This window comes from Anguilla rostrata, chromosome 11 (genome assembly GCF_018555375.3).
Source record: "Anguilla rostrata isolate EN2019 chromosome 11, ASM1855537v3, whole genome shotgun sequence".
NCBI lineage: Eukaryota > Metazoa > Chordata > Actinopteri > Anguilliformes > Anguillidae > Anguilla > Anguilla rostrata.
In genome coordinates, this window is record NC_057943.1 from 39,658,391 (window position 1) to 39,679,845 (window position 21,455).

Consider the following 21,455-nt stretch of genomic DNA (forward strand, 5'->3'; position numbering starts at 1 on the left):
GAAGAGTGGCATTTCCTTGAAATAATTTCTACAGAATACTGAGGGAGGCCACACATATCAATCATATGGACAGCTCATTACCCCAAATGGTCAGGATTCAAACCTTCCCGTGGATATCTCAGGGAATTTTCGAGAGACCCCAATGGACTTCTAGTTCATCGCCTTCATAACCACTTGGACAAAACTGCCACTTTGACACAATGGATACAGAGCCCATCACCTTAAACACAGTAGGTTTCTAGAGAGCCACAGGGTTTGCTGGATTTCATTGTTACTCAGAACTTGCGCAGCACTATAACTGATCAGTTAAATTAGTAGAGTAACCGGTTAACTCAGGTCACCTGCTATCTTGGGTCTCAATTGGTTGTTGATCTCGAGGAAAAATAAAAAGCAGCATACTCTGTGGATGCCCAGCACCAGGATGGAGTATCGCTTACGTAAAAAGAAAAACGCATCCATATGAAGGAGGGGTGTCCACTCTAATCCGAAAATGGCCAGCAAGGGCGTCGTGTCTTTGTTTAACCCAGCACTATGACACCTGATTCTACTTGAGGTCTTGATTGAAGACCATGTTTAGTTATGTATTTGAGTCAAGAGTTAAGTTTGTTATTGAACGTTTTATTGAGGTAGTTTGCACATTTGCTAAGATGCCGCGGCAATGCTGCTTACCTCGGCTCTGCTACAGAAGCAGCTTTGTGGGAAAAGTATCAATGAAAACATCATCAAGCACGAAAGACTACAGAGAGTTTGCACAGGCATAAAAGAATGAAAATTACTTTCAATAGTTTTAATGTTTAATCAAAACTCAAAAGTCTTACATTTACTCTTGAAATCAATATTTTTCTATGAAATATTTGTCTTTCTGCTCTGTAAGAAATGTTTGCTTCATAATTTTGACACGAATGTTTGTCAAGGGTATGATGTTTTCTTTGACAATTTTTGCACACATCTGATTCCACGCATAGCGAAGTTGCTGCCACATCTTCCCAATGGGCAAACTACCTCCCTGCTGCGTCAGACAAAGCATCTACATTGGCAATATGTCACTGCAGCGTAAGGGTAGTGTCAGAAGTGGGATTATGAGCCATGGCACACAGCGATGGCTTGGATTTGATAGCCTTTAATCTTAATATCAACAGTTCTGTACTAATGAGCGTCGGTGAGAAGGAGTTCCATCTGTTCCCAATGGAAAAGGTTGCAATTTCCTGTCAGAAGTGGGATTCGAACCCACGCCTCCAGAGGAGACTGCGACCTGAACGCAGCGCCTTAGACCGCTCGGCCATCCTGACTGGATAAACAGGGGTTCGTTGACGCCATTTCCGCAGATGTTTGTGGAAGGCAATCAAGTATAAAAATGAAATAATTCACGTAATCGACAGGATTTGAACCTGTGCGGGGAGACCCCAATGGATTTCTAGTCCATCGCCTTAACCACTCGGCCACGATTACCCACAATGCTCAGCACCGCTGGAGTAGTCAGAAACGTATTCTTGACCAGCACATCAAGAAACAACCTGTATTCACTCCCTGAGGGAAAAGCCTCACCTGTGTGGTCAGACTGGGCTTCCAATGCCACTCTACAGGAAACGCTACAACCTGAATGGAAAGCATGATCCAGTTGAGCCCTAGACTTTAGAGGTAAGTAGCACGTCTTTATTTCTGCCGTGGTCGAATGCCGTAGTCTATACCCAACGAAAACGAATCCGTATTTGAAAACCAAAAGGATCTGCAGTTAATCGGGTAAAACACTTGGACAGGACTACCTGTCTTTAAAACTCCCATGCGGTGGTGGAAAAGTTATCCTGCACAAACACGTCCCGAAAAAGCGGTAATCGCTACCTGAGGAAAGGGCTCACCTGTATTTTCAGAATGGGATTGCAACCCCAGCCTACAGGAAATGCTTTCTCTGAATGCCGAGCAAGATCCAGTTGAGCCATCGTCTCAGTTAGTCCTAGGCAACGCCACCATTTTCTTATTACAGCAAAGAAGAGCCATGGTCTGCATCCAAAGGAAATGGTTCTCTATTAGCACAAAGTGCGATTAAAACCTAGGACTCCAGAGACCGTGACGTGAACACAGGCCAATCTCACTGGAAGAGTGGCATTTCCTTGAAATAATTTCTACAGAATACTGAGGGAGGCCACACATATCAATCATATGGACAGCTCATTACCCCAAATGGTCAGGATTCAAACCTTCCCGTGGATATCTCAGGGAATTTTCGAGAGACCCCAATGGACTTCTAGTTCATCGCCTTCATAACCACTTGGACAAAACTGCCACTTTGACACAATGGATACAGAGCCCATCACCTTAAACACAGTAGGTTTCTAGAGAGCCACAGGGTTTGCTGGATTTCATTGTTACTCAGAACTTGTGCAGCACTATAACTGATCAGTTAAATTAGTAGAGTAACCGGTTAACTCAGGTCACCTGCTATCTTGGGTCTCAATTGGTTGTTGATCTCGAGGAAAAATAAAACGCAGCATACTCTGTGGATGTCCAGGACCAGGATGGAGTATCGCTTACGTAAAAAGAAGAACGCATCCATATGAAGGAGGGGTGCCCAATCTAACCCGAAAATGGCCAGCAAGGGCGTTGGGTCTTTGTTTAACCCAGCACTATGACACCTGATTCTACTTGAGGTCTTGATTGAAGACCATGTTTAGTTATGTATTTGAGTCAAGAGTTAAGTTTTTATTGAACTTTTATTGAGGTAGTTTGCACATTCGCTAAGATGTCGCGGCAATGTTGCTTACCTCGGCTCTGCTACAGAAGCAGCTTTGTGGGAAAAGTATCAATGAAAACATCATCAAGCACGAAAGACTACAGAGAGTTTGCACAGGCATAAAAGAATGAAAATTACTTTCAATAGTTTTAATGTTTAATCAAATCTGAAAAGTCTTAAATTTACTCTTGAAATCAATATTTTTCCATGAAATATTTGTCTTTCTGCTCTGTAAGAAATGTTTGCTTCATAATTTTGACACAAATGTTTGTCAAGGGTATGATGTTTTCTTTGAGAATTTTTGCACACATCTGATTCCACGCATAGCGAAGTTTCTGCGACATCTTCCCAATGGGCAAACTACCCCCCTGCTGCGTCAGACAAAGCATCTACATTGGCAATATGTCACTGCAGCGTAAGGGTAGTGTCAGAAGTGGGATTATGAGCCATGCCACACAGCGATGGCTTGGATTTGATAGCCTTTAATCTTAATATCAACAGTTCTGTACTAATGAGCGTCGGTGAGAAGGAGTTCCATCTGTTCCCAATGGAAAAGGTTGCAATTTCCTGTCAGAAGTGGGATTCGAACCCACGCCTCCAGAGGAGACTGCGACCTGAACGCAGCGCCTTAGACCGCTCTGCCATCCTGACTGGATAAACAGGCGTTCGTTGACGCCATTTCCGCAGATGTTTGTGGAAGGCAATCAAGTATAAAAATGAAATAATTCACGTAATCGACAGGATTTGAACCTGTGCGGGGAGACCCCAATGGATTTCAAGTCCATCGCCTTAACCACTCGGCCACGATTACCCACAAAACTCAGCACCGCTGGAGTAGTCAGAAACGTATTCTTGACGAGCACATCAAGCAACAACCTGTATTCACTCCCTGAGGGAAAAGCCTCATCTGTGTGGTCAGACTGGGCTTCCAATGCCACTCTACAGGAAACGCTACAACCTGAATGGAAAGCATGATCCAGTTGAGCCCTAGACTTTAGAGGTAAGTAGCACGTCTTTATTTCTGCCGTGGTCGAATGCCGTAGTCTCTACCCAACGAAAACGAATCCGTATTTGAAAACCAAAAGGATCAGCAGTTAATCGGGTAAAACACTTGGACAGGACTACCTGTCTTTAAAACTCCCATGCGGTGGTGGAAAAGTTATCCTGCACAAACACGTCCCGAAAAAAGCGGTAATCGCTACCTGAGGAAAGGGCTCACCTGTATTTTCAGAATGGGATTGCAACCCCAGCCTACAGGAAATGCTTGTCTCTGAATGCCGAGCAAGATCCAGTTGAGCCATCGTCTCAGTTAGTCCTAGGCAACGCCACCATTTTCCTTATTACAGCAAAGAAGAGCCATGGTCTGCATCCAAAGGAAATGGTTCTCTATTAGCATCACAAGTGGGATTAAAACCTCTAGGACTCCAGAGACCGTGACGTGAACACAGGCCATCTCACTGGAAGAGTGGCATTTCCTTGAAATAATTTCTACATAATACTGAGGGAGGCCACACATATCAATCATATGGACAGCTCATTACCCCAAATGGTCAGGATTCAAGCCTTCCCGTGGATATCTCAGGGAATTTTCGAGAGACCCCAATGGATTTCTAGTTCATCGCCTTCATAACCACTTGGACAAAACTGCCACTTTGACACAATGGATACAGAGCCCATCACCTTAAACACAGTAGGTTTCTAGAGAGCCACAGGGTTTGCTGGATTTCATTGTTACTCAGAACTTGTGCAGCACTATAACTGATCAGTTAAATTAGTAGAGTAACCGGTTAACTCAGGTCACCTGCTATCTTGGGTCTCAATTGGTTGTTGATCTCGAGGAAAAATAAAACGCAGCATACTCTGTGGATGTCCAGGACCAGGATGGAGTATCGCTTACGTAAAAAGAAGAACGCATCCATATGAAGGAGGGTGCCAATCTAACCGACAATGGCCAGCAAGGGCGTTGGGTCTTTGTTTAATCCAGCACTATGACACCTGATTCTACTTGAGGTCTTGATTGAAGACCATGTTTAGTTATGTATTTGAGTCAAGAGTTAAGTTTTTTATTGAACTTTTTATTGAGGTAGTTTGCACATTCGCTAAGATGTCGCGGCAATGTTGCTTACCTCGGCTCTGCTACAGAAGCAGCTTTGTGGGAAAAGTATCAATGAAAACATCATCAAGCACGAAAGACTACAGAGAGTTTGCACAGGCATAAAAGAATGAAAATTACTTTCAATAGTTTTAATGTTTAATCAAATCTGAAAAGTCTTAAATTTACTCTTGAAATCAATATTTTTCCATGAAATATTTGTCTTTCTGCTCTGTAAGAAATGTTTGCTTCATAATTTTGACACAAATGTTTGTCAAGGGTATGATGTTTTCTTTGAGAATTTTTGCACACATCTGATTCCACGCATAGCGAAGTTTCTGCGACATCTTCCCAATGGGCAAACTACCCCCCTGCTGCGTCAGACAAAACATCTACATTGGCAATATGTCACTGCAGCGTAAGGGTAGTGTCAGAAGTGGGATTATGAGCCATGCCACACAGCGATGGCTTGGATTTGATAGCCTTTAATCTTAATATCAACAGTTCTGTACTAATGAGCGTCGGTGAGAAGGAGTTCCATCTGTTCCCAATGGAAAAGGTTGCAATTTCCTGTCAGAAGTGGGATTCGAACCCACGCCTCCAGAGGAGACTGCGACCTGAACGCAGCGCCTTAGACCGCTCGGCCATCCTGACTGGATAAACAGGCGTTCGTTGACGCCATTTCCGCAGATGTTTGTGGAAGGCAATCAAGTATAAAAATGATATAATTCACGTAATCGACAGGATTTGAACTAGCGCGGGGAGACCCCAATGGATTTCTAGTCCATCGCCTTAACCACTCGGCCACGATTACCCACAAAACTCAGCACCGCTGGAGTAGTCAGAAACGTATTCTTGACGAGCACATCAAGCAACAACCTGTATTCACTCCCTGAGGGAAAAGCCTCATCTGTGTGGTCAGACTGGGCTTCCAATGCCACTCTACAGGAAACGCTACAACCTGAATGGAAAGCATGATCCAGTTGAGCCCTAGACTTTAGAGGTAAGTAGCACGTCTTTATTTCTGCCGTGGTCGAATGCCGTAGTCTCTACCCAACGAAAACGAATCCGTATTTGAAAACCAAAAGGATCAGCAGTTAATCGGGTAAAACACTTGGACAGGACTACCTGTCTTTAAAACTCCCATGCGGTGGTGGAAAAGTTATCCTGCACAAACACGTCCCGAAAAAAGCGGTAATCGCTACCTGAGGGAAAGGGCTCACCTGTATTTTCAGAATGGGATTGCAACCCCAGCCTACAGGAAATGCTTGTCTCTGAATGCCGAGCAAGATCCAGTTGAGCCATCGTCTCAGTTAGTCCTAGGCAACGCCACCATTTCTCTTATTACAGCAAAGAAGAGCCATGGTCTGCATCCAAAGGAAATGGTTCTCTATTAGCATCACAAGTGGGATTAAAACCTTAGGACTCCAAGAGACCGTGACGTGAACACAGGCCATTCTCACTGGAAGAGTGGCATTTCCTTGAAATAATTTCTACATAATACTGAGGGAGGCCACACATATCAATCATATGGACAGCTCATTACCCCAAATGGTCAGGATTCAAGCCTTCCCGTGGATATCTCAGGGAATTTTCGAGAGACCCCAATGGATTTCTAGTTCATCGCCTTCATAACCACTTGGACAAAACTGCCACTTTGACACAATGGATACAGAGCCCATCACCTTAAACACAGTAGGTTTCTAGAGAGCCACAGGGTTTGCTGGATTTCATTGTTACTCAGAACTTGTGCAGCACTATAACTGATCAGTTAAATTAGTAGAGTAACCGGTTAACTCAGGTCACCTGCTATCTTGGGTCTCAATTGGTTGTTGATCTCGAGGAAAAATAAAACGCAGCATACTCTGTGGATGTCCAGGACCAGGATGGAGTATCGCTTACGTAAAAAGAAGAACGCATCCATATGAAGGAGGGGTGCCCAATCTAACCCGACAATGGCCAGCAAGGGCGTTGGGTCTTTGTTTAATCCAGCACTATGACACCTGATTCTACTTGAGGTCTTGATTGAAGACCATGTTTAGTTATGTATTTGAGTCAAGAGTTAAGTTTTTTATTGAACTTTTTATTGAGGTAGTTTGCACATTCGCTAAGATGTCGCGGCAATGTTGCTTACCTCGGCTCTGCTACAGAAGCAGCTTTGTGGGAAAAGTATCAATGAAAACATCATCAAGCACGAAAGACTACAGAGAGTTTGCACAGGCATAAAAGAATGAAAATTACTTTCAATAGTTTTAATGTTTAATCAAATCTGAAAAGTCTTAAATTTACTCTTGAAATCAATATTTTTCCATGAAATATTTGTCTTTCTGCTCTGTAAGAAATGTTTGCTTCATAATTTTGACACAAATGTTTGTCAAGGGTATGATGTTTTCTTTGAGAATTTTTGCACACATCTGATTCCACGCATAGCGAAGTTTCTGCGACATCTTCCCAATGGGCAAACTACCCCCCTGCTGCGTCAGACAAAGCATCTACATTGGCAATATGTCACTGCAGCGTAGGGTTGTCAGAAGTGGGATTATGAGCCATGCCACAAAGCGATGGCTTGGATTTGATAGCCTTAATCTTAATATCAACAGTTCTGTACTAATGAGCGTCGGTGAGAGTTCCATCTGTTCCCAATGGAAAAGGTTGCAATTTCCTGTCAGAAGTGGGATTCGAACCCACGCCTCCAGAGGAGACCGCGACCTGAACGCAGCGCCTTAGACCGCTCGGCCATCCTGACTGGATAAACAGGGTTCGTTGACGCCATTTCCGCAGATGCTTGTGGAAGCAATCAAGTATAAAAATGAAATAATTCATGTAATCGACAGGATTTGAACCTGTGGGGAGACCCCAATGGATTTCTAGTCCATCGCCTTAACCACTCGGCCACATTACCCACAAACTCAGCACCGCTGGAGTAGTCAGAAACGTATTCTTGACCAGCCATCAAGCAACAACCTGTATTCACTCCCTGAGGGAAAAGCCTCATCTGTGTGTCAGACTGGGCTTCCAATGCCACTCTACAGGAAACGCTACAACCTGAATGGAAAGCATGATCCAGTTGAGCCCTAGACTTTAGAGGTAAGTAGCACTTCTTTATTTCTGCCGTGGTCGAATGCCGTAGTCTCTACCCAACGAAAACGAATCCGTATTTGAAAACCAAAAGGATCAGCAGTTAATCGGGTAAAACACTTGGACAGGACTACCTGTCTTTAAAACTCCCATGCGGTGGTGGAAAAGTTATCCTGCACAAACACGTCCCGAAAAAAAGCGGTAATCGCTACCTGAGGGAAAGGGCTCACCTGTATTTTCAGAATGGGATTGCAACCCCAGCCTACAGGAAATGCTTGTCTCTGAATGCCGAGCAAGATCCAGTTGAGCCATCGTCTCAGTTAGTCCTAGGCAACGCCACCATTTCTCTTATTACAGCAAAGAAGAGCCATGGTCTGCATCCAAAGGAAATGGTTCTCTATTAGCATCACAAGTGGGATTAAAACCTTAGGACTCCAAGAGACCGTGACGTGAACACAGGCCATTCTCACTGGAAGAGTGGCATTTCCTTGAAATAATTTCTACATAATACTGAGGGAGGCCACACATATCAATCATATGGACAGCTCATTACCCCAAATGGTCAGGATTCAAGCCTTCCCGTGGATATCTCAGGGAATTTTCGAGAGACCCCAATGGATTTCTAGTTCATCGCCTTCATAACCACTTGGACAAAACTTCCACTTTGACACAATGGATACAGAGCCCATCACCTTAAACACAGTAGGTTTCTAGAGAGCCACAGGGTTTGCTGGATTTCATTGTTACTCAGAACTTGTGCAGCACTATAACTGATCAGTTAAATTAGTAGAGTAACCGGTTAACTCAGGTCACCTGCTATCTTGGGTCTCAATTGGTTGTTGATCTCGAGGAAAAATAAAACGCAGCATACTCTGTGGACGTCCAGGACCAGGATGGAGTATCGCTTACGTAAAAAGAAGAACGCATCCATATGAAGGAGGGGTGTTCAATCTAACCCGAAAATGGCCAGCAAGGGCGTTGGGTCTTTGTTTAACCCAGCACTATGACACCTGATTCTACTTGAGGTCTTGATTGAAGACCATGTTTAGTTATGTATTTGAGTCAAGAGTTAAGTTTTTTATTGAACTTTTTATTGAGGTAGTTTGCACATTCGCTAAGATTTCGCGGCAATGTTGCTTACCTCGACTCTGCTACAGAAGCAGCTTTGTGGGAAAAGTATCAATGAAAACATCATCAAGCACGAAAGACTACAGAGAGTTTGCACAGGCATAAAAGAATGAAAATTACTTTCAATAGTTTTAATGTTTAATCAAATCTAAAAGTCTTAATTTACTCTTGAAATCAATATTTTTCCATGAAATATTTGTCTTTCTGCTCTGTAAGAAATGTTTGCTTCATAATTTTGACACAAATGTTTGTCAAGGGTATGATGTTTTCTTTGAGAATTTTTGCACACATCTGATTCCACGCATAGCGAAGTTTCTGCGACATCTTCCCAATGGGCAAACTACCCCCCTGCTGCGTCAGACAAAGCATCTACATTGGCAATATGTCACTGCAGCGTATGGGTAGTGTCAGAAGTGGGATTATGAGCCATGCCACACAGCGATGGCTTGGATTTGATACCCTTTAATCTTAATATCAACAGTTCTGTACTAATGAGCGTCGGTGAGAAGGAGTTCCATCTGTTCGCAATGGAAAAGGTTGCAATTTCCTGTCAGAAATAGGATTCGAACCCACGCCTCCAGAGGAGACTGCGACCTGAACGCAGCGCCTTAGACCGCTCGGCCATCCTGACTGGATAAACAGGTGTTCGTTGACGCCATTTCCGCAGATGTTTGTGGAAGGCAATCAAGTATAAAAATGAACCTGTGCGGGGAGACCCCAATGGATTTCTAGTCCATTTCTAGTCCATCGCCTCAACCACTCGGCCATGATTACCCACAACACTTAGCTCCGCTGGAGTAGTCAGAAATGTATTCTTGACAAGCACATAAAGAAACAAACTGTATTCACTCCCTGAGGGAGAAGGCTCACTTGTGTGGTCAAACTGGGCTTCCAATGCCACTCTACAGAAAACGCATCACCCTGAATGCAAAGCGTGATCCAGTTGAGCCCTAGAGTTTAGAGGTAAGTAGCACGTCTTTATTTCTGAATATGGCTCCGAACGAATGCCACAGCCTCTACCCCACAAAAACAAATCCATATTTGAGAACCCAGTGGATCTGTCATTCATCGGCTAAAGCAATAGGACAGGACTTCCTTGCTATATAAGAGGGTATCGTGATCTCTCGCTGGTGTCAGCCATAAATACCATGCTAGAATTCAAAGGAAGCGCAACAGAACTGCTCATAGAGGAGACTTACTCCTGAATTGAGGAGCAAAATGAATTTGAGCCGTGTCTTCAATCATCGCCGGGTTTCCGCTTTGTTTTTCCGACAGTGGCTCAGACCGTGTGGCACAGTCTTTACTCAATGCATTCGGTTCCTATTAGTTTCAGGATCGGGATCACTTGGGCCCTAATGCCGCTCTCGAGCCAGCCTCACCATAATTTCAATAAGCACCTCACCGTGGAGACGGTCCCACACTACTGGAATTCAACATACACGTCTGATTTTCCAATTAACAAAAATAACTAAATCAAAGTGGAAGTAACACTTTCAGCAATCACCATCTGAATGAAAATCCTCAGCTTTATTGTCCTCAAAAGAGAAGGTTTGGACCTGAGGGCAGCATAATATTCAACTGAGCTGTAATTTCAATTAGCAACAGGTCGCCACTCATTTTTGATTATAGAAATATAACAGTACTATAATTACATTAATATAAAAAGCTTTCTTCCTAGTAGTCATGTTAATGTTTCATTGCCATGTGTTTCTTTCCATGAAAGTATTGCCAAATAATTTCATTAATCTAGGTAAGTAGCAGATCTGTTGCAAATGTTTTTATTTAAATTATTGCATCATTCGCATTATATCCATCTTTTTCTTATCTCCCAAGTAACTGCAAATGTAGTGCTCTTTTAAAAACATCATATATCTTCATATGTATAGCAGGGCAATTAGAAAGACACATGCTCATTTTTCACACAGCTATTTGAACTGAAATGGCCTGTTTATGCAGCCTGAGCTATTGTCTGTCACCGACCTTTTAGCCAGAGTAAGCAAAACTGGCCAGAGCTTCTGCTATTCAACACCATTACGCAAGCTGATACATCGCGTGGTACTGACTAGAGACAGTGTCACCTTTATCTGTGTTAAATCTTGGGCCTGACCATGTAAATTCAGACTGAGTCAATCTGAGATGTCGCCCACGCCTTTATTTCAAAAGTAAATCCTTCCAAACTGAAAACAGACTCGTAAGATATACAACTACTTAATATGATACCCTCAAGTAAAATATGCATAATCGTGTTCAAGCAGTCATCCTGGAAATGTGCAGTGTTAAGCCAATCTTTTAAATGTATTTTTCTTGCATTTTTTGTTTTTTAAAAGCTTTGATCCTTGACCTATACAACATTCTACAAGTGCATTTATAATAATAATAATAATGGTAATAATAATACTAATAATTATTATTGTTCTGACAGCCGTCATGTTCTGTCTCTGGTTTTCACATGACCTCTAACACTTGCATGTTTACTACCCCATCAGGGCTGATTAAAGATAAAAAAGACGAGATTGCCTGTACGCCCCACGGTGGCCGTTATTCTTATTGCGCTTAAAAAGATTGCGATTTGCAGTATCGTGTAGCTCTAGGTGCTACAGGTTCTAGCCATCCAGGAGCCAAATGGGGGGCCATACCATGCTCTGGGGTCCCACATCCTCACCCACCGTCTGGCAAAACACCACTGACCCTGACTTCAGAAACCAAAACCTTGCGTCATGTGCGCTCCTCAGGATTCTTCAGTCTTCAGAATTCCCATAACCTGGCCTCTTTAGACCAGTGGTCCTCTGGTATTCTTTTTGGCTTTCATCTCAGAGACCGGCTGAGAGACTCGAGGGTCATCAGTGTCACTGATGAGCACCTGTGCCAGGACATGGTGTTCTCAAAACTACGGCGATGGCCATTGTAAATGGTGGCCATTTTCTCTCTCTCTTCTGCCTCCCACACAAATGTCCTTTTTGGCATCCATATGCTCGCATTTGCATTTAGGCTGCTAATATTAATTTATTTAGCCTTATGTACCTTATCATACACTTTGTAATATTGTTGTATCTTTAATACATTTCTTTTTGGTTCTTTTTTAAACCGGTTTGTGTCCCTTATGATTTACGAGCGGTCGTAACATTATGGCTGCCAGTAGAACCGATAGCTTCAGTGGGTAGAATGGTCTTGAAAGAACATACAGTAGAACTAGAATATACAGTGGAACTAGAATATACAGTAGAACTAGAATATACAATGGAACTAGAATATACAGTAGAACTAGAATATACAGTAGAACTAGAATATACAGTAGAACTAGAATATACAGTGGAACTAGAATATACAGTAGAACTAGAATATACAGTGGAACTAGAATATACAGTAGAACTAGAATATACAGTAGAACTGAGTGGCAGAAGAACACAGTTCTCCACATTATGAGTTATTAACGGCTGAAGCTGAGGAGAGCGCGGTTTCAGAGCTGAAGAATGGCTGCCTTTTCAGATCCGCGGGATGCCGAGCGTTATAACTCAAGAGTGGAATATGGATCAGACATGTCTGTGCTCCCCTGTGCTCTTTGTCAAGATTGGCCAAGTGCAGCTGCTTTCAAATGTCTTGGTGAAAAAATGGCTTTCATCTGCACCCACTTAATGTCATTTAGAATCAATATACAGCGTGACAGACTGCTGTAGGAATGGGCGAAGGGGAGGTTTCCTTCCCGTCCACCAGAAGCACCCCTCAGCATAGCAAAATTCTTTGCTACGTGCAGGTTGCTAAGTGTTTGCTGTGCACGAGCAATATTTTCACTGTTTACTTTATTGCAGCCTGAGCTGCAAGGCCCTGTTTTAGGCCACATAAGATGTAGCTCACGAATGAGATCTCTGTCTGCCCAACACATACGGCCATTCATTCACACATAATTTACAAAAGGCTGCATGTTTCGACTGAGTCCTTGAGCTCAGCGTTCCTTCTGACCCGATGAGCAGCTCTACAAATAGGGTGTGTTGTGACTTCTACATGAATATTATGGGATGTAATTCATCAACAGAATGTTAAAGGCAGGAGAAGGCACATGCTTGAGCGTTTACATTCAGATCCAATGCCGACTACCTCTGCATGTAATTCAGTTTGGATTTGGGAAAATTAAAAGCTTGAACACCAAGTGGACATAAGGCCTGAAACAGGACTTTGGCTTTCTTTAGACTGTCGAAAGGTCAGTGTTCGCCTTTGGAGCTAAACAATATCAGTTGTCTGTGGTATCTTTGGTCGTGGTGCATAGATTAGTTTTGAAAGGGCTGCTGAGATTCATATGACAGCGGCATTGGAGAGCATCAGGACTGAGGTGGGCTGTGAGCTGTTATCAGGGATCTGTGCAGCGTGGGCACTGCAGTGATACTGTTGGGGGGGGGGGGGGGATCTGGGTGCAGGACAATCACGGCCCCTCCATTGTAGAGCCCTAGACAGTCTTTCATGCTTGTGAAAAGGCAATCGTCAGAGGATATGTCACACTCCCAGGGGTATGAATTTCAAAATGTTCTGTTCTTTATTTATTAATTTTTGCTTTTCCATTCTCAAGTATATATAGACTGTCTAAAAGCTAAAATTACTGATTCATTCTTAGCCTCTGCTCCCCATGGAAAAAAAGATTCCATGCATAGCATATTTTTCAAATACTGTGAAACAATTTCAGATGATACTCTCTGTAATTAATTTCATTTAAACACATGCACACAGATTTACACTGGTGGTGACCATCACAATTGTACTCTACTGCCTGGCAAAATTAGCCAGGGGGTGCTGGGATAGCAGTGAGCTGAGGAACCCTGACCAATAGGCTTAGCCCATCCCAGCTGGATGAAGACTGCCCTGCTTTACCTCGGCTCAATCCCTGACATATTTGGCCAATTGCAAAGCTCCGAGTCAAACTGGTTAGGCTAAAGAGCTTTCTCCGCGCCGAGTGACTATATTATAGAGAAGTTCAAAATGACAATGTGTGGACATTTGGCTCAGCATGTGCTCTAGTGGCACACCTTTGCCAACCAAGCCATTCGAGAGGCCCATTGGGGAATCACTGACTTAGTTCTGACAGGACAGAGCTACACATTCATTAGATAATATAACCTTTTCATGATGTGTCATTTATATATGTGATGGTTACCAACCCTGATTCAATGCCTTAGAGAGTTTGAACAGAACAAATCTGGACATTATAAATGTATTACATTATTTATTATGCATATTATGTCACATATCCGCAATGATATGTCAAAGATATATGCCTACAATCCATTATAACCACACTGCCTAAAAGGCCATTTTACATTTGAGGCACTTACCAGACACGATTATCACATCCTTTTTTTATAGAATCAATTTAAAGAGTTACATATTTACTGGAGCACTTCGGGTAAAGTGCCTGGCTCAAGAGTGCAGGATTAGCCCACCTGGGAACCTAGAAGCTAAAAAAACAATTCTCTTTCAGGAAACACATCAGTTCAAATAGAAAATGTAATTCTTTGTGGTATGGGTTGCTCCTTTAAAAATCTGACAGTCTTATAACCTCTCAGACCTGAGGCAGAAAAAATTGAAGTACTTTTCTGACATAATTAGAGTCTTGAATGACATGTTGCAGTGAAAAATGTTTTTTTTTTTTAATTTTTTTATTAAATGTCCTTGTAGTGTAGGCTTCAGCATAGTAGAATATATAGTTCTTGAGTTTAAGGTCATTCTTGATTTATAAACAGTGATAAGGTAAATTGTTAAGTGTGTTAGGACTTTAATGAACAGGCAGCAAACCTGCCCCCTGCGGTTGAGAAGGTGACTAATTTCTTCACAAATGGCCGAAGTGGTTTAAGAAACTGGATTCCTCCTTCACCTGATTCTTTACTCGGACTTTGTCTCACAGGTGAGCTGCCTGTGAAGGATACAGGCACAGCCCCTGAGTCTGATATGGAGGACCAGAGTGGCTTCAGATTTAAGGGTTTGCCTCTATACAGCACGGTCTGTAAGCAGCTGGACCGTTGGACACACCTTTTTTTGTTTCGGCTATGGTACTCCAGCGCATTGGATTTGAAATGAAACAATGAATGTGAGGTTAAATTTCAGACTGTCAGCTTTAATATGAGGGCATTTACATACATATAGGGTGATCTGTATAGGAATTGAAGCCCTTTTAGCCCCCTCATTTTAGGGTACCAAAAGTAATAGGATAAATAAGCATAACCTTAAATAATAATATAATCTTAAATAAATAATAATTAAGTTGTCGAATTTAGTGTTTGGTTGCAAATCCTCTGCATTCAACAGCTGCCTGAAGTCTGCGACCCATAAACAGATGTTGTTGAGTGTCTTCCCTGGCAGTGCTCTGCCTGGACTGGACGGCAGCCATCTTCTGTTCCTGTTCGTTTCAGGGCCCTTTCTGCATTCAGTGTTGTCTTCAGCGAGTGAAACACGCGCTCAGTTGGATTCAGGTTTGATTAACTTGTCAAGTCAAGAACATTTTTGGCCACTTTTTGGCCCTGAAATCTCTTTGGCCCTGAAATCTCTTTGGCCCTGAAATACCTTTGCTTTAGCAGTATCTTTGGGGTCATTATCCTGCTGCAAGGTAAAGTGCCATCCAATGAGTTTTAAGGCATTTGGTTGGATCTGAACAGATGTTTCTGTACACCTCAGAATTCATCCTGCTGCTGTCACATCATCACTGAAGACAAGCAAGCCAGTTCTAGTGGCAGCCATACATGTCCAAGCCATAACACTACCTCCACCATGATTCACAGATGAGGTGCTATGCTTGAATAGATCATGAATAGTTTCTTTCCTTCTTCACAGTTTCCTCTTTCCATCGCCTACAGTACAGGTTATTACTTGTCTCAACTGTCCATAAAACTTTGTTCCAGAACGCTACAGTTTTTTTTTTTGCACTTTTTTTTTTTTTTTGAAAGCAAGCTCTAACATGGCTGTTCTGTTATTGTGGTGTACCAGTGGTTTGCATCTTGCAGTGAACCCTCTGAGGTTATGCTGGCATAGGCTTTTATTTGTGGTGTTCTTCGAAACATCTATGCATGCATGTGGGAGAGTGTTCTTGATCTGTTTGATGGATGAAAAGCGGTTTTTCTTCGCAACCGAAAGTATTCTTCTGTGGGTTTACCAGGTTATTTGCTATTGCTGAGCTCACCCAATGTTTTGGCTATGTCTCCGATCAATTTATTCAGCCTCACGATGGCCTGCTTTACTGGCAATGACACTTCTTTGGTCCTCATGTTGAGAGACAGCAGCAGCAGACTCAAAATGCAAATTCCATGCCTCAAATCATCTCTAGACCTTTTGTTAGCTTTCTTGTGCATGAATTAATGATGCAATCACACATAGCTGGCCATGAAACAGCTGAGCAGCCAAAAAAAAAAAAAAAAAATACTAGAAAAATAACTTTTGGTCCACTAAAATGGAGTGACTATGTATAAAAAGGCTGTTATTCCTACATGGGTCATCTGAAATGGATGTAAATACTCTCAAAGCTGACAGTCTGCACTTTAACCACATATTCAATGTTTCATTTCAAATCTAATGCATTGGAGTGCAGAGCCAAAACAACTAAAATTGTGTCACTGTTCAAATACTTATGGACTCCACTGTATGTATAATGCATGTTCTTTCATTTGTTACATATGTCTTCCACTTATAAAATACCCAGCCATTAGTTCAGAATTGCAGGCATGATAAATCAATGTAATTATTTTGTATTTTAGTTTATAGTTCTCAGTTGTTCACAGCTATTCCCATTAGTTACGGGGCTTGGCACATTTACACTTACTCTCCCCCTTCTTCTTGATCTATAGCCTTAATAAACCACCAGCGGCTCCATCATCCTTTTGTTTTACTGTCCTCAATGAAGCCTTTCCTTCTCGGCCTCATCTGCAAAGACTTAATCCGTTTTACTGCGCGGCTCCCAGGGATTCTGCTCCAGCTAAGCTTTCTGGGGTCGGATTAACCCCTTAGGTGCTAACAGGACCAATAAGGTGCACTGCGCAAGAGGGAGGTGGTCAGCCAGTCAAGTGTGAGGAAAAATAATTCAGACTACTCTACATTCTGAAGTACTTCAGATCTTATGGGGTCGATAGGTGGCATCTGTGAACAAAAACGTTTATTTATGGCAGGGAGTGCAGAATATTATACAGGGCAGAGAGTGGGGAATATTCCTTGCATGTCCAATTGCCTGTGAGTGCAGGTAAATTAGTGCACAGTAAGCATTAATGCAGGATCCTGAAAGACATTCAGTTATTATTAGTAATGAACTTTCATAGGACAAACCAGTGTGCAGTGGCCATGATACCTGGATTGCTATGTGTGATGTTATTGAGGATATTTTCAAGTCTGCATCTCTATGGTTTTATGATCTTTTGAGATTTTGCTGTCAGGATAATACTGTATTCACATATATTTTCATCTCAAATTTTGTTGGAGCATTTTTATTTTTTCATCAAACAGTTCACATTATCTTATAGATTGCTTTGGCAAATATATAGGAACATATTCAAATGATTTGACTCTGGCCCATGTCTTTCCAAACTATTGCTTTTTCATTTTTGCTTTCTTATTTACTTTCCAGTTTTTCTTATTTCATTTTCTAGGTTTTTTTTGTTTGTTATTTACTCTTGAAGCAGAGGACAGGATGTATAGCATTTAAACAGACTACTTTGTGGCAACAGCAGGTTTATTTAAATTCCATTCGTTTATTGGGAGTATGACTGCAAAAGATACTTCCTACTAAGTCTGATATCAGTGTGCTTTATGTTTTTTTTTTTTGAAAGGAGCTGCTTTTCCAAATAAATCATAACAATCATGCAAGAATGATACAAATCTTTCCATTTTTTCATATATAGCAGGCATTAAATTCCAGCCATTTTTACGTGTTAGATGAAGTTTGAAAAATGTTTTTACTTGAGAAACAGCTTTGTTAATAACAGCAGGCTGTGTGTAGCTGTATGCTAATGAATATTACTGGATGGGACCAAAAGCTGATATTTATTGCGCAGTTTTCCCTCAGATGACATCATCATGCATAGGAAATAAGAGGGGAAAAAAACAGCCTGCTGCCAAAATGCATTGGGTTGTGGCTCATAACTCAGGAAACACTTTGATATTTTTTTTTGTCACGTCAGGTGTTGGGATTGACAGGTGGCCTCCTGACAAGCTGAACGACAGAGAGGAGAGAATTGTGCTGCATGGCATACCTTGCAGTATGGCGGCACGAGCCTGGACATGCCTTCTTCTCCTGTCTCCCCACTCTGAACACCAGCAAGCCGCATGAATAATAGCGCCAGGTAGGGATGAGAGAGGACAGATTCGTGAACATCAAAATGGCTGAACCCATCAAGGGCTATCAACGAGGCGCTTGTTTGGATCGAGTTAATATAGCGCCTTCCACCTCATGATGTCAAAATGTTTTAAAGAAATCTCCTGAACTTTGACCAACATGTAGAACTTACTTAGTTGAGGCAGGGCAACGGCGGTGCATGATAATCCTCAGCACAAATCGAATTGTAATTGCAATAACTCCACTCCATTGAATGCTGTCATGATAATTTTAAGAAAGTCTGATTGTATTGGTGGTACATTTATCCATTTGTTTTGTCTTTAGGTTTGGCCATGGCTGTGCTCACTCTGTTTCCCGCTGACATCAGCCATTTCAGCTGGCCTGTTTCTCTTTCCCCGAATCGATCAGCTGCAGCTGGCTGATTTACTTGTCGGCCATCAGTGCGCTCTCTTTTCCTTGAGTCCAAAGCAAATTAGTCTTGGATTAGCTTAGCATGGTTCTTCAATCAATAGGGAGGTATGTGAGTAATATGTTTAACCGTTTAAGTCACTGTTTAAGAACTATACTTAAATGGAAAGTATTGTGCCATATCCGTGGTGACATGGTGGTTTTGTATGTTGCCTATATAAAGAAGCCATTGATTGAAGTGAATGTGTGTGATGCTGGTCTCTTCTTTTAATTCCCTTCTAATTGCCTCATAAAACAAAACAAAAAAACATGTCTGTTTTTATATATATATATATAATTTCATATATGTGTCCTGCTCCTCCATGCTTTTTTATGGGTTTTTAAGTCCTGTTCTAAATATGTGGGATAAATGATTGCAAAATAGTCATAAATAATTAAAAGGATAACAATCTGGGAATATAACATTATATTACATTTATTTAGCAAACTCTTTTATCGAAAGTGAGAATAAGTACATGACAAAGATCATTGGACAAATACAGAACACAGGTCCAATAAGGTACAATACTCACTATGTAACAGTAGCCATGAACCTCAAGTCCAGTTCACACAGTAAGCAAAGGCTAGGTTCGAAAGTTATGACAAGTCAAACTAGAATGAGTCATGGTGACAAGATATGATAGACCTGCAACATCAAGATGACGACACAAGTGCAATATGAGTGCTGGATGAAGATACAAGTGTAACATGAAAGTGCTAGAGGATCAGGATGGAAGAATACATGCGATAAGAGTGGGAGGACCCTGCTGAGTAGTGTTAGAGTTAATTCAGGTACAGTCTGAAGAGATGCGTCTTCAGACCACGGCAGAAAACGGGCAGGGACCGAGTGGTCTGTTGAGGAATGCTAGTACAGTATATGCCAGACCCACGTCATACACTTTATTTTACCCCTTTAGACACAAATGAAATACCTGCAGATTATTGACAATTTTAAAAGAAAAGAAAAAAAATATTTTCACCAGTATTCAGAATTAAATAAATGTTTCATATGATGTTATATTTAGTAACTTTAGAAACTTTTATTTGCTAGACATTCACATGGATCCGCGGGATTGGTTTTAAGTTGTACCAGCACCTAAAAATGACCAGAGGTAGGTAACCCGGCTTCAAAGAGTAAAAAAGACTGACCATGTATTCGCTCCACCACCATGCACTAATCCAGCCGATTCTAATTAGCATAACTCTTCAGCATGACAGGAGAACTAATTATTGTAATCAGCTGACAGGTGTATTACCCGGGTCTGGTGTGTATGCAGAAAACTGTTCAGTGTTAAACAAGGTTTAGCAGTTCTTATCTGAGTGCAGCAGGGGCTCTTTATTAGTGCTAAAAGTACACCATTAGTCTTGATATTATTGCTCACTTAAGCCTGCCACCAGTAACTTCGGCCCTCTGGCCTGGAGTTTTTTTCCAAGGTGTATCATAAACTCACCACAAACACACACACACACACATGCACACACGCACACACACACACACACACACATACATGCACGCACACACACACAAACACACACTCACATGCACGAACACACATGCACGAAAACATGCACGCACGTACGCGCACGCACACACACACACACACTCACACACATCCCACCTGATCTTGAGGAATTATGCTCTGCCTGTGCTTTGAGACTGAGGGGGCTTGAAAGATCTGCTGATGTGGTGAAAATGTATAATGCAATTATGTGGTCGAGGGTGTCGACCGAAAAATCCATCATCCGCCGGGCAGCCACCGTTACGTCTTGCTGACTAACCCTGGCCAAGCGCACTCTTACATCACCCCCTAAATCAGCCCGCCCATCACCACGGCTCCCTGCCCTCCGCCTCACGGACTGGAGAGAGAGAGAGACGCGGGGCGACCGACAGAGGAGGGGAGCGGGGGAGCGCGTGTCAGGATTTGGGCTAACGTCTTAGATGCTCATAGCACATCCCTGGTATTAACCCTCTCTCTCCCATCACCAGGCAGTAAGACAGGTAGCATTCACCTTCAATGTTACATACCTCTTCGATTTGTCCTTTCCTCCTTACCTAGATGTACTGCAAAGCCCAAAATCTTTACTGTGTCCCAGCAATACTTTCCAACGATTCATGTTGCCAACAGAAAATTGGTTATATAAGTTATAGCTAATTTCTTTCGAGGGCCGCCGTATTCTTCTATAGAACTCGATGGATAAAACGGGGTGGCCGCAAGTGATGAGTTGGGCTGTCCAATTAGTTACAGAGAAAGCCTGTTTGAGCCGGCTAAAGGCCAGCCAATGGCATCGCAGAACAGGTGATTCATTTTCGGCCCCGCCCGTGACTCAGCCATCCATTATTGTCCAGTAATGGAACAACGGGGGGAATAATGACCTTTAACATCCATCATTTTCAGAGACACCGGAGTGAGAAAACCATAACTTTTTAAACAGCTATTAAAGACAGTGCAGTAGAAGACTGGGCAAAAAAAAAAGGTTGGAGTTCAGCGATAATTATGAACCCTTAGTGAACTGTTCCATTTTTTGTATTAAGAAAGGTGTGCTCATTCAAACTGCTTGTCATGCTAGCGATAAAGCGCACGAAAAGATCATATTCATTTCAGATAAATGTGCCACGTCGATAAGTCTCAAATTGCCTGAGTCACTTGTTCCCAGATCCAAAGACTAGCACGGTGAAATAAGCTTGG

The 21,455-nt window shown here is 42.2% G+C and overlaps 9 non-coding genes across 9 annotated transcripts; all 9 read right to left on the reverse strand.

The window, feature by feature from the left end:
- Nucleotides 1–1,206: 1,206 nt before the first annotated feature.
- Nucleotides 1,207–1,289, reverse strand: trnal-cag (transfer RNA leucine (anticodon CAG)). Its single transcript has one exon. It is a non-coding gene; the product is annotated as a tRNA-Leu (tRNA).
- Nucleotides 1,290–1,367: 78 nt separating this feature from the next.
- On the reverse strand, nt 1,368–1,449 carry trnas-aga (transfer RNA serine (anticodon AGA)). The gene has a single exon. It is a non-coding gene; the product is annotated as a tRNA-Ser (tRNA).
- A 1,847-nt stretch (nt 1,450–3,296) lies between these two features.
- trnal-cag (transfer RNA leucine (anticodon CAG)) lies at nt 3,297–3,379 on the reverse strand. Its single transcript has one exon. It is a non-coding gene; the product is annotated as a tRNA-Leu (tRNA).
- Nucleotides 3,380–3,457: 78 nt separating this feature from the next.
- trnas-uga (transfer RNA serine (anticodon UGA)) lies at nt 3,458–3,539 on the reverse strand. The gene has a single exon. It is a non-coding gene; the product is annotated as a tRNA-Ser (tRNA).
- Nucleotides 3,540–5,391: 1,852 nt separating this feature from the next.
- trnal-cag (transfer RNA leucine (anticodon CAG)) lies at nt 5,392–5,474 on the reverse strand. Its single transcript has one exon. It is a non-coding gene; the product is annotated as a tRNA-Leu (tRNA).
- Nucleotides 5,475–5,552: 78 nt separating this feature from the next.
- Nucleotides 5,553–5,634, reverse strand: trnas-aga (transfer RNA serine (anticodon AGA)). Its single transcript has one exon. It is a non-coding gene; the product is annotated as a tRNA-Ser (tRNA).
- Nucleotides 5,635–7,483: 1,849 nt separating this feature from the next.
- On the reverse strand, nt 7,484–7,566 carry trnal-cag (transfer RNA leucine (anticodon CAG)). The gene has a single exon. It is a non-coding gene; the product is annotated as a tRNA-Leu (tRNA).
- Nucleotides 7,567–7,642: 76 nt separating this feature from the next.
- trnas-aga (transfer RNA serine (anticodon AGA)) lies at nt 7,643–7,721 on the reverse strand. The gene has a single exon. It is a non-coding gene; the product is annotated as a tRNA-Ser (tRNA).
- A 1,853-nt stretch (nt 7,722–9,574) lies between these two features.
- Nucleotides 9,575–9,657, reverse strand: trnal-cag (transfer RNA leucine (anticodon CAG)). The gene has a single exon. It is a non-coding gene; the product is annotated as a tRNA-Leu (tRNA).
- Between the last annotated feature and the right edge of the window lie 11,798 nt (nt 9,658–21,455).